Source organism: Panthera tigris, chromosome E2, assembly GCF_018350195.1.
Source record: "Panthera tigris isolate Pti1 chromosome E2, P.tigris_Pti1_mat1.1, whole genome shotgun sequence".
Taxonomy (NCBI): Eukaryota; Metazoa; Chordata; class Mammalia; order Carnivora; family Felidae; genus Panthera; species Panthera tigris.
Genome location: NC_056674.1, coordinates 26,484,370 through 26,497,815, shown reverse-complemented (window position 1 = coordinate 26,497,815; position 13,446 = coordinate 26,484,370). Strand labels below are relative to the sequence as shown.

The 13,446-nt window shown below is 43.8% G+C and overlaps 1 protein-coding gene across 4 annotated transcripts in view; it reads left to right on the top strand.

Moving 5' to 3' along the window:
• SIAH1 (siah E3 ubiquitin protein ligase 1) overlaps nucleotides 1–13,446 on the top strand; it is an 83,377-nt gene that overhangs the window by 33,196 nt on the left and 36,735 nt on the right. The window contains exon 1 of one of the 4 annotated variants that reach the window (XM_042969182.1): nucleotides 7,005–7,101. The exons of the other annotated variants lie outside the window; for them this stretch is intronic. The gene's annotated coding sequence lies outside the window, so the exon portion shown is untranslated. Of the gene's footprint in view, nucleotides 1–7,004; nucleotides 7,102–13,446 lie in introns of those variants that run through there. 4 annotated transcript variants of the gene reach the window in all.

Here is a 13,446-nt window from a genome sequence, read left to right as displayed (position 1 = left end):
GATATTGGAACTTACTTTTGTCATTATAATGAATTGTATTTTTTAGTATTTCAAATCTTTTTTAATTGTCAAGTCATATAGCTAATTGTAAAACAGTATAACAATATGCAAGTACACAGAGTTACCCCTCCCCCAAACCATGTTATTCAGAATCATGGAAGGGAAACCCCATGGTGCCATCCAGTGCCTTGAACAGAGAGCAGTCAGCTGACACAAAGTCACAAAAGGATCAAGCAAGGTGTACAATGAGCTTCATGCTTTCTCCTCTTGTATTTGGTGATGTTGCAAACTGGTAACATCTTGATACTTATAAATATCTCAGTACTAATGAGATTCCCTTACAGTATTATAAATAAGTTTCTAAATAAACTCCCTGGCAATTTTCTGCCCCAGGAAGAGCACAGACTTCAGGGTTGCTGTAACTCTGTGCTGTCACTGACGGCTGGAGCATGAGTGAAGCAAAAGTGTGTCACCTGGAGCAAAGTTTGGCTGTGGGCGTCAAGAATATGAAAGGTTTGGGCCTTTACCTTACTTGCAAGTCAACTGGTTAGCCTTCCACAATTTCATGGATGTTGGAAGAAAACATGAGACTCCTGGGTCAGAGGCAAAGGACTTTATTACTCATAGCAATAGCAGTAGCTCTTGTGTCAGCAATGTCTTGTGTCAGTTCCCCAAGTCCTGTTCCCAGGGGTGATGTGGAGAGGACCAGGTGGCACTTGCAACCCACAGTGGGTTGCATTGCTGCATGTATCTGGACATTCACATCTTTTATAATGGGCAGCGAGCCCATTTCCTCCATCTCCAGATCAAGCCATTATCTCTCTCTCAAGGCTGTCCAGCAAATCCGCTCCTTGCTCTGGAGGGAGGGTACTATCTCTATCTCCAAAGGCTATTCACTACACAAACACCCTTGAAAACGAGTGAGAACAGAGGCAGTTGTGCCTCTGTTCTGTTTAAGAGATCCATGGAAAATTGCCTCCAAAAAGTAGGCTTCCATTCCTGATGATGCTTTGGGTTAATCAACAAGGATCAGAAACAACAAATGGCAGAAAATTCAAACAAATCAAGTATTTACCGTGTGCTCCTTAGTAGGGGAGGCTAGGGTGGTCATAAAACAAATTAAGAAACAAATTAAAAGGGCTCTTTAAAGACATGACAAAGGCTGAAGTCAGATTTATTCAGTCATGTGACCAAGGGTAAGAGAGGTAGGCAAGGGTCAGATCATGTAGAGCAGGAGTTCGGATTTTATTCCAGTGTGGTGAGAAGCCATTTGGAAGTATAGCTGTTCAAAGGGGCATCTCCTTATGCTGGCATCCAAGGCTTTGGTTCATCCATGTGAATAATGGGAACATTCAGCCAAAGTCAGTTAAAAACCCAGTTTCCAGGGGTGCCTGGGTGGCTTAGTCGGTTAAGCATCAGACTTTGGCTCAGGTCATGATCTCACAGTTCATGGGTTCTAGCCCCACATCAGGCTCTGTGCTGACAGCTCGGAGCCTGGAGCCTGCTTCGGATTCTGTGTCTCCCTCTCTCTCTGCCCCTCCTCTGCTCAACAGTTTCCAGTGAGTCCTCATGGAAAGGCAGAAAGATGTGGCCTCTGCCTGGAAGCAGGTGGTGCCCCCTGTATTTGCAGAATGGGCACCCAGAGAATAACTGTGGGACAGAAGGAATTGAACTGACATCCAATTTGCAAGTCCTGAACCATTGGCTTTTTAATAGTTGATCTTGTCTGGGTTATGGACCATGCACAGTGCTAGGGGAATGACCCTTTTGTCTCATCAAAGGGAAGTTCTATAGCCTAACAGATCAGACCCTCTGGACTCCTATCTCAACCTAGCTGTGCCGCTCCTGACCAGTTACTTAACCTCTCTGAGCCTGTTCTGTCCTCTGAGACGTGAGATAACGACAGAACCTATATCAGAGGGTTGTAATGAGTGTCAGAGGAGTAATGTGAACAGCTCAGCACAGTGCCTGGCACAAAGTAGGGTTCAACTCATATTTTCAGTCAAGTCAAGAGAATGCAGTGGCCCAAAGATCAAGGTTGCTGGAGAACAAAGTCTGCAAGATGTAAACACAAAGCCAGACTCTGAAGGTCTCCCAGGATTACAGAATGGCTTCATCTGTGATTTCTATCAGGTTTTCCAGGGCTGGTGACTTATAATAGAAAGTGGTAAAGACATAAAAGGTGATAGGGAGCAGAGTGGTATAAAGAAATGGACTTTGGACCCAGACAGACTTCAGGGTGCAGGCTGGTGTATGCCTGCCTGACTTTAACGACCTCAGTTATTATATTTCCCAAACCTAATTTCCTCATTTATAAAATGGGAGAAACAATTGACAAAACGGACAAATCCTACTTGAGTTTTGAGGATTAAGTGTTAATAAGAAGCAGCTGACACATGGTAGCTATCCAGTAAATAGTAAGTCTTCTGAGAGCTTTTTTTTTTTTTAAAATAAAGATTTGCCTCTCCACACAGAATTAAAGCTGAAAGGTTTCTAGAACAACACCTTCACTTCACAGATGGGGAAGAACAAGGTCTCAGTAGGCTGGTCTTAGGGTTCTTGTTCAGCTTCCTGGCCATTGCTTTGCCCGTGTGACCCAGCTTCCCCGAGTGAAGGGAGGCTATCTGAGATCCCCAACTAGGAAACGAGGTGGGGAAACCTAACCCAGCTGGGACTTTTGTCAGCTCTCCAGCAGGGCCTGCGTCAATTAGTTTAATGGACTCTTTTGTGCAGCCCTGGCCAGGGGGCAAGAGGGGACAGTATTTATTTGCTTTTTCCTTTCACTACCTGGGCTTCACCAATGCTCATCCTTATATTGACTTAGAGGCCTTCAGCATTTGGAAATCTATGCTTACCCATCCCTGTTACCGTAACAACGAGGCCCCTAATGGTGCCAGATGCATAATGTCCTACCTTGTTCTTTAATACCCAGGGAAAAAAAATGTGACCACTCTCAGATCTTATACTTTTTCCAAGGGGGAGAAAAAGCCCCCTCTGTTGTTAACATAGTTTTAAAATATCAAAAAAAAAAAAAAATTGGGGCACTTGGCTGGCTCAGTCAGTGGAATGTGTAACTCTTGATCTCGGGGTTTTAAGTTTGAGCCCCACACTGACTATAGAGATTACTTAAAAAAAAAAATAAAATCATTTAAAAAATCCACCCCCCACCCCCCCGACCAAATTATTTGGAAGCTGCTGAGCAAGGTACTTATCTACCCTGGCCGTTTGCTTCATGTCTCATCCTTGGCTGCTCTCTACCATGGCCTTCAGGTCTTGTAATACTTATCAAGCTGGCAAAGGACGCCTGGAAATCTGACAATTCTCCCTGTCATCCCTGTACCAAGGGTCCAAGTTCAATGGCAAGAGCTCAATTCTTCATTATACGAATAACTTCACTTTCCTGGGCCCAAAATTTAACAACTTACTGGGGATTCAACACCCTAAATGCATTTTCACATAAATATTCAGTGCCTTTCCACTAACTCTGATTCTATCAGGTGGGCGTGGGCAGGAAAAGTTGCATCATTACTTACAGGAGGAAACCAAACTGGGTAGTGGAACCCAATTTTTTTGTTCTTTTTATGTTTACAAAATCATTTTGGTTGGCATGTTTAGCCAGCAAGAGGCGCTCCGGGAATTATCTGCAAATTGGAGGCTTTTAAATTCTGGAATCTCTTAAAGATAACCCTGACACAGTGGTCTCTGTTTTTATATTTCTAGTCTGTTTTCATCCTGTAACTTCCCTTCAGGGAGTCTAAGAAAGCGTGAACTCCAAGGGAACAAAAAATGGACACATATTCTAAGGAAGGTGCCCAAGACAGAATGAGGAAGGAAATGTTTGTTAAAGGTGTGGGTGAGGGTACCAGAGAGTCTGTGTTCCGGCATAGCCTTGATTGCATAGATGACCTCTTTAACATCCCTGCTTTGATTCCAACAACAACACAGACCACTCAGAGAAGTTGTACACATCACCAGCCTGAAACTGCCATCAGGACTCTAGAGTTAAGTCCTGTCTCCTTCCATTTTGCATCATACTTACTTCCCTGCTTTCTCCACTGAAAACATTTCTATCACTTTGCTGTCTGTTATGGGAAAACTAGAGAAGTCACAATGCATGTGTGATTTAGTGACGGAGACAACACATACAAACAGCTAACAGAGAACAAAAATGAGGAGATGCTGGCCAAATTTTGTCTGCCTACCAAAAGGGGATAGAGCATAAGGTTAGTCACAACACAGCAGGGAAGATTTTCCAGAAAGGGCACCCTTTGGATTGGCTCTTGCAAGACATGAGGAGGTGGATTGTCAGAGAGGTGGCCTTCCTGATAGGGAATGCAATGAAATGTAAGGGAAGGAATAATCAATTGGGAGTTAGGAGAACTTGGGGTTTGTCCAAGGTCTCTTGATGTGGGATCTATTGGAGGGGGTGGGGTGGCTCAGTGTCCTCAACACCATTTTCCAATGCTAACAATCTCTGATTAGGCTATGATTCTGTGATGGGTCAGGAATACAAGAAGGTAGGAATGAACCTCAGCTGTCAGCCAGCAAACAAACAGGGATCTCAGTCCTGTAATTGCAAGGGAGTGAATTCTGCCAACAACCTGAATGAGCAAGGAAATGGATTTTCCCCTAGAACCTCCAGAAAGGCACACAGGCTGCCAACATCTTGGTTTTAATCTTGAGATCCTACCTGACTTCTGACCTACAGAACTGCAAGACAATGAATTTGTGTTGTTTTCAGCCACTAAAGTTTGTGGTTATTGCAACAGCAGCAGGAAAATGATGCACTACCTGTAACAGACTAGCTTTGGTCCTCCTCTGGCCATGCCCCTCAGGTGTGAGGAGTCTAAGAGACCAGAGAGAGGTGCCCACCTGAAGCTCCCTTCTGGACCATGCTTCAGTGAGTGGGGCCTTGGAATCTCTGTTCAACAGCCCTGTTCAACTCCTTAGGCTTTGGGCACCTCCCCCTACTTTCTCTCCTCCAGGGGATGGACAGAACCTTAAGAGAACACCTGCTTAGGCCTGTGTTTGGGAGTGGGGTGAGGCCAGAGCTGGGATACTGGGCTACAATGTCCACTCAAGCACAGGTGAGTCCCCTTGATGTGAGGCAGAGTGAGGGTGGGGGACATGTGGGGAGAAAAAGGGGTCAGGAAGAGGGCTAAAGGTTGAGCTGGCTCTCTCTATGCTGCTGTGTTCTGGTGTGGGACTCTGGGAAGGCTGCAGATTTTAAATTCAGATCATGTATTCCAGGTCTTTATGGGGACATATTTCCCACATAGGATAGTAGAACATATCTTCATAGTCTGTTAGCTTGATTTATACTTCTAAATACTTAGACATATGTCTGGGGCCTCCATCTGTGCCCTTGGTCTGTCCCTGTAATGATAGCGGCAGGCCTATTGTCTACCCCATACCCATACCCTGCCTCCCATCTCAGGAATCTCCCCATTACCTTGTTTTATTTTCTCCAGAACACCTAATGCTGTCTGAAATTATTTATGTGCCTACTTGTGTCATCACCACTGCCTTTCCCCATTAAAATGTAAACTCCAGAGAACAGGTCTGTCTTACTCAATGCTGTTTAGCCAGTACTCAGATGAAGTAGGTGCTTAATATTTGTGGGATGAGTGGATGGGCAAATGCACTGAGGAGAAGGAGACTTGCAGGGGGGCAGAGGTGTTTCACTGTGTGTGGGGAATTTGGAAATGTGGGTCTTTGTGTAAGCTCTGCCACCAACCCTTCCCCACTCTGGAGAATTGGAATAAGAGTCCCTGTGGCCTCTTTAGGTTTTATGTTTCTAAGATATTCCAGGAAAGGGGGAAACCCTAGTGGTTCCTGGCCAAGAGGCTCCTATTGCTAACTTTATTAATTATCTATTGATGTCTATCAAATTACCCCAAACTTAGCAGCTTCGAACAACATGCATAGATTATTAAACAGCTTTGTGGGTCAGGAATCTGGGAGTGGCTTAGCTGGGTGATTCTGATTCAGGATCTTTCATGAAGTTGTGGTTTCATGGGCCTGGGCTGCCATTACCCGAGGGCTCACCCACAAGGCCATTGCTGGAGGCATGGGGTCCTTGCTGGCTCTTGGTAACAGGCCTTGGTTGCTGACCATGTGGACTTCTCCAGAAGGTCACTTTAGTGTTTTCATGACAAAGTGACTGGACCCCCTAGAGCAAGTGATCCAAAAAAGGGAGAACAAGAGGAAAACAAACGCTTTTTTTTTCCCCGTGTTGGAAGTGACACACCATCGCTTTTGTCTTATTTGCGGGAAATGAGTCACCAAGTACAACCCATGCTGAAGGACTGGGGGATTAAGCTCTACTTTTTGAAAGAAGGTGTATTTGTAGATATGTTTTTATTTTTAATTTTTTTACTTTAAAAAAAAGTTTATTTTTTGAGAGAATGTGCGTGAGCATGAGCAGGGAAGAGGAAGAGAGAGGGAGAGAGAGAATCCCAAGCAGACTCTGATCTGTCAGCCTGGGGCCTGATATGGGGCTCTAACCCACAAACTGTGAGATCATGACCTGAGCCAAAATCGAGGGTCAGACGCTTAAACAACTGAGCCAATATGGTTTTTTTTAATTTTATTTTTTATTTTTTAAAATTTACATCCAAATTAGTTAGCATATAGTGCAACAATGATTTCAGGAGTAGATTCCTTAGTGCCCCTTACTCATTTAGCCCATCCCCCATCCCACAACCCCTCCCGTAACCCTCAGTTTGTTCTCCATACTTATGAGTCTCTTCTGTTTTGTCCCCCTCCCAGATTTTATCTTACTTTTGTTTCCCTTCCCTTATGTTCATCTGTTTTGTCTCTTAAAGTCCTCATTGAGCCGATATGTTTTATTTTTTTTTAATTTTTTTTTTTTTTTGAGACAGAGAGAGACAGAGCATGAACAGGGGAGGGTCAGCGAGAGGGAGACACAGAATCTGAAACAGGCTCCAGGCTCTGAGCTGTCAGCACAGAGCCCGACGCGGGGCTCGAACTCACGGACCGCGAGATCATGACCTGAGCCGAAGTCGGCTGCCCAACCGACTGAGCCACCCAGGCACCCCTGAGCCAATATGTTTTAAACCATCGTACTGGCCAAGACAGGTATGTCTTACTTCCAGGTCTAACCTTCCTCTCTGCTCTTTTCATCATCACCTCTTGTTTGTCTTGGGCCTTTGAATCTTTCCCTATTTTCTCTTTACGTTGCTTCTCCTATTTTCTCTGGCCACAGAAGTACACAGATTGCTGGCATTCTCAGAAGTCCCTTTCACTCCTAGTTGTTATCCCTACGTTCTAGGATGCATCTCCCAAGAGGGTCCCTCCTCCTCCTGCTCTCTCTCTCTCTCTCTCTCTCTTTTAAAGTTTATTTGTTTTTGAGAGAGAAGGAGAGAGAGCTCGTAAGTGAGGATGGGGCAGAGGGAGAGAGAGAATCCCAAGCAGGATTTGCGCTGTCAGCTTCAGAGCCTGACGCGGGGCTTCAACCCATGAAATGCGAGATCATGACCTGAGCCCACATCAAGGGTTGGACGCTCAACCAATTGATCCACCCAGGCATCCCCCCTCTTTTTTTTTAAAGTTTATCTATTTGTTTTGAAAGAGAGCACACATGCATGAGTGGAGGAGGGACACAGAGAGAGAGAGAAAAAAAATCCCAAGCAGGCTCCACACTGTCAGCCTGGAGCCTGGCATGGGGCTCAAACCCACAAACCTTGAGATCATAACCCAAGCTGAAACCAAGAGTCAGATGCTTAACCAACTGAGCCACCCAGGTGCCCCAGCCCCCTGCTCTTTTGGTCTTGCTCCTCCTGCCTTCCTCTCTGAACATGGGCATTCCCTGATACCCTTTTGTTTTAAATTGACCTGTTTCCAGGGTACCCAGTCCCATCTTTCCTGCTCAGCATGCCCAGACCCATGCTAGTACACCAGGGCTCTGAGTATGTTACTCTCCCTGCTCAGAAACTTTTAAGAGCTCCCCTTGGTTTCAGACATAGGAATGGACTTTTCAGCTCAGCATCACTAGTCTCACAGTATGTGAGGTTATGGTGCTTTGATGTTTAACCTGCAAGGGGCTTGAAATCCCAAGATCTGAGGTGAAATCCTACATGTGTCACTTACTCCTGATGTGACCCTGAGCAAGTTGCTTCACTTGAATAAGCCTGTGTTTTCTTGTCTCCTAAAGCAAAACAGCATTATTTCCAATCAAGTATCTTGATTATTAAATTAAATAATATATATGAAGTATTTGTTCACATTAAATCATAAGCTACACTGTAGCTGCTATCATTATTATCCCATATAAAGGTGCTTAGCAAAAAGTGTGTGGCACAAAGTAAGTGCTCAACAAATCAGTGCTTTCCCAAGGCGTTACTTGAGTGTGTCCTGCTGGTGTTATTTTTATTTTAAAATGATTTGTTCCAGTTTCTTTTCATTTATAACAAGTGACAGGACTTCCAGATGTATATGTTAATGCATTTACTTTATATCCGAGATTGGCAAACTTTTTATTTCTGTATAGGGCCAGAGAGTAAACATTTTAGAGTAGGTCATGTATGGTCTATGTCACAACTATTCAACTCCACTGTCACAGCACAAAAGCAGCCATAGACCATGTGTAAATAAATGGGCACAGCTGCGTCCCAAAAAAACCCTTTATCATTGGGCACTAAAATCCGGATTTCATACAGTTTTCACAGGTCATGTAATATTATTCTTCTTTTGATTTTTTTCTCAACCATTTAGAAATATAAAAACTATTCTTAGCTGGTGGGCTATACAAAAACAGACGGTGGGGTAGTTGGTCTGTGGGGCCATTTTTGACCCCTGATACAGTGTTCATTATATTTACATAGGGGTGCCTGGCTGGCTCAGTTGGTAAAGCATGTGACTCTTGACCTTGGGGTTGTGGGTTCGAGCCCCACGTTGGGTGTAAACATTACTTAAAGATAAAATCTTAAAAAAATTTACATAACACAGTGAGCTGATAAGGAATGATGTGAAGTGGAGTACAGATGATATGTGGATCTGGAGAATATTCAGACAGTGGTACAGGAATAATCTAAGTTGTGGCAACACATCAACAAGTGTTCAGCCCATAAAGCTGAACAATCTGGTTCAAAGCCGTCCATCTGTACTTCTTTGAGGGCCCAGCCAAACTGGGCTTCTATTTGCCCAAGCACACGTTGCACACGTCCCAGTCTCTTGGTATGGAATACCCTCTCTGAGTTGGTTTTACTCACAATACTTCTGACACCAAATGTGTGGGATTTTTCCACTGGAAAAACCATTCCTGGCTTTAGGAGACAAGAAAACACAGGCTTATTCAAGTGAAGCAACTTGCCCAGGGTCACATCAGGAGTAAGTGACACATGTAGGATTTCACCTCAGATCTTGGGATTTCAAGCCCCTTGCAGGTTAAACATCAAAGCACCATAACCTCACATACTGTGAGACCAGTGATGCTGAGCTTGTCTGATACCAAATGGATGTCCCACAACTCAATTCAATTCTGACACTAACTCCCTGGAGCCAGCATCAGATTTCATAGGTTTAAGGGCTCAGTTCCACAAGGATGCCCCCAATTCAGATACCAGTTGCAAGGAATGGGTACCAAGGTACCCACACTTCTGTCTGACTCGGCTGAGAAGTCATGGCTTCCCACAACCCCTCCTTTCAGGTTCAGTAATCTGCTCAGATGGTTCACAAAAGTCAGGGAAGTGCTGTGCTCACCATTCCCAGTTTACTATAAAGGATATTATAAAGGATACAAAAGAACAGACAGATGGAGAGGTACACAGAGTGAGGGATGGAAGGGTCTGGAACACAGGTGCTTCTGTCAGGGACAAGGACCAAATACAAATCTTTCATATTTCTTTTTATATATTTATTTGTATATCATGATGTCACACCTTCCCATTATGCTCACTAAAATCACATCCTTTAAAGGCTATATTAAAAGCCACCTCTGTCAAAAACCTGCCAGTGATTCCTTCCTACCCCCTACAAATGCTATGTTCCCTTCTCTTCACGCCCTTTTCTCTCAGCAACAGCTTGTTGGCACCTCCATTATTGTATTATAGTTATTTGGCTATTTATCTTACTTAAAATCAAGGTTCTTGCAGTCTGGGACCTTGTCTAGCTAGGATCCCACAGTGCCTGGCACACAACACGCACTCAGAAAGCATTTCTTGAGTTTTGTTTCCTTGAATTGAAAATGGGCTTTGACGTTATTGTGGCCCCTGTGTAACTGACATAATGGAGTGAAAGAGATTAGCTAGTCAAAAATATAGTAAATAGAGCAGGCCTGGTGGGAGGCTGAGGAGGGGAAAGGCCTTTGGAACATGGGGCTAACAGAAAGTCTGGCTCGCTCTGCAAGATGGCATGGCTGGTCTATGTTATTGAGACCTTAGGCAGGAAACGGGCCTGAACAGAGAGAAAAGTAGGGCTTCCTAGAGCTTCCCACGCATCTGAGAGGCTAAGCAAAGAGCACAGTGAAATTCAGCGGCTGGCTCCCTCTGGGCCTCAAGAGAGCTGAGGTCTGAGAAGGCCTCATGATACACATCGTGCCCCAGTTCCGCGGAGTGAATCAGTCTCTGAAGCAATTGGCAATCAGCCTTAATCACGAGCCACATCTCGCAGGTTCGGTACAGACGAGCTTTGTCATTTCTCTGAGGGAATCACTGCCATTTCTCTTCCAGGCTCAGAGCAGTTCTCCCTGCCCCATCTAGGCCTGATGAGATGGCAATTTAAACCGCTCCGATTACCAGGTTTCATTAGGTAAGAAGGACCGATTAAGCAACAGTGGCCCAAATAACCTTAGGGGTACAGACACTTTTTCAAAGCCAGCGGAAGTCTTGCCAAATTAAAGGATGTCAGGATGAGATACTATGAATATCAGTTTCCTTCTCTTTGGCAGTGGAGAGGATTAATTAAATGCTTGTGAAGTGCTTTGAAAGTTTAAGCTGTTAAGAATTATTGTTCTGTGTAATAGGGAAAAAATAGAATTCTTGGCTCATTAAAGCTGTAATGTTGTAAGCCTGAGTGCTTTTCTCAGGATATCTTTGAGAGCTACATTTTTATTAAAAGAAATAAAGAAGAAAAGAAATGTCTATGAATACACATATACACCTGGAAAGTCAGCCGGGTTTATCAATGTTTCTGTTGATTAAGGGGTGAACAGCAAGACGCTGTTTCTTACTGACTACCAAAGAAACAGTTATGAAGAATCAGTTATTCAAATGTGTAGGGACAGTCGCACTAAAATATTAGCAGGCAGGCATTTGCTTTCTCTTGAGGGACTAAAAGGCTATGAGATTCCATGCATGTAAACATGCAGCTCAATGAGCTTTGATGGCCTCTTCAGTCCTAACGTCCTGACTAAACCAGGAAGACATCCTTCTGCCTTCACTTTGTTGGCTGATTTGCCCAGGGACGGTTTTTGCTTTGTATCCAGATGTTCTGTGATATTTGAAAGGGTGCCATCCTAGTGGGCTGTCACTTCTGTTTCCATCTTTGTTGACTGAGGGCTTATACTTCCTTTTGTGTCTGTGCTAGCTTCCTAGTGCTGCTGGAGCAAATTACTATAAACTCAGTGGCTTAAAACAACACAAATGTATCTTCTTACGGTTCTGGAGGTCAAGAAGTCTAAAATCAGTCTCACTGGGCTAATGCCAAGGTGTCTGCAGGGCTGGTTTCTTCTGGAGACTCCTGGGGAGAGTCTGTTTCCTTACCTTTTCAGCTTTCTGGACTCCACCTGCTTTTCCTGCTCAAGGCTCTTTCCTGCCACCACTCTGATCTCTGCTTCTGTCCTCACATGTCCTTCTCTCTGACTCTCTTCCTCCCATCTTTCCTGATTAAAGACCCTTGTGATTACATGGGACAGTCCAGGATGATTTCCTCATCTCAAGATCCTTAACCCCATCTGCAGAGTCCTTTTTGCCCTGTAAGGGGACATAGTCACAGTGCTGGAGATTACTTGTGGGTGTTTGGGGGGCCATTATTCTGTCTGCCACAGTGCCCATCCCCTTGCCCCCTTCTGTTGTGTTCTCTCTACCCCAGCCAGGCCTTGCCTTAAATGTTTTACATGGATTAACTCATCTAATATTCACAACTACCCTGGAACAGAGGTCTCTAACTATAGATGAGGAAACGAAGGCAACAAGGTTAAATTACTTGTCTAGGGTCACTAATTTAGTACTCAAGTCTAGAACTCACAGACTTTGGACCCACATTGGGCTCCATGCTGGGCATGAAGCCCGCTTGGGATTCTCTCTCTCTCTCTCTCTCTCTCTCTGTCCCTCCCTCTCTCTCTTTCTCTCTTACCCCCACCCCTTTTGCCCCTCCCCTGCTCAGGCTCATGCTCTCTCTCAAAAACAAACAAAAAACTAAACTCACAGACTTTGTCTTTAAAGGCTTGTTGTTGTCTTTATTGTCTTTAATTATAAAAGCAACACAATATAGGTGATTAAAAATAATTCAATTGAAAGTCATTGTCCCTCTCCTTCACTGGGTCTTTATCTGGAACCCCCTTTCCTAGTGGCCATCTGCAACTTCAGTGTTTCACACATTCCTTACACAGTCATTCCTTCCAGTTACACACATTCCTTAATTTTTTTAAGTTTATTTTTGAGAGAGAGAGAGAGAGAGCGAGCATGTGGGGAAGGGGCAGAGAGAGAGAGAGAGAGAGAGAGAGAGAGAGATTGAGGATCTGAAGCAGGCTTCACAATGAGAGCAGAAAGCCCAATGCAGGACTTGAACTCACAAACCTTGAGATCATGACCTGAGCCAAAATCGGATCCTTAACCGACTGAGCCACCCAATTCTCTCTTTACACCTTAATTTTTTAATTAATATAGACAGTTGTAGGCAGTTGTCCAGATAATATACCATAAACTTTTATTAATTCTAAAATTATTAAAATGGCAAATCCTGAACTTGAAAATAATTCATGTGTAAACCCTTACAGATCAGCACAACTTAGTGGTCCAGTGGACTTGAATGTTAACTTTCACTCCACCACTTACTAGTATGTGTCCTTGGAAAAATCACCCTTTCTTGAGTTTCAGTTTCCTCATCCTGAAATGATGAGGAAATATTCCTACATATTCCTAATTTTAAATTAAGTAGTGTGTAAATTTAAGCATGTTACGAGTTCAACAAATGCTAGTTCTTCTAAGAAAGAAGGAAAAGATATCTGCTAATAATGAGTGAAAGCATGGACAAGAAAAACAGTAAATAGATTCCATCTACAACCAGTTTTTAATCACATGGTTCTTGTCTAATAGTCTTCATTTGCTTAACGAAAACTTTGAGGGCCCTGTGCTAAGGCACTGCGTTCTTAATGGAGACACAGTGGTGAATGTGTCCTGTCCCTGCCTTTACTCCTTAGCACATAACAGGAAATCAACATATAATTTTTTAAAAGGGCTAAATCCTGATTATAAAGAAAAGATT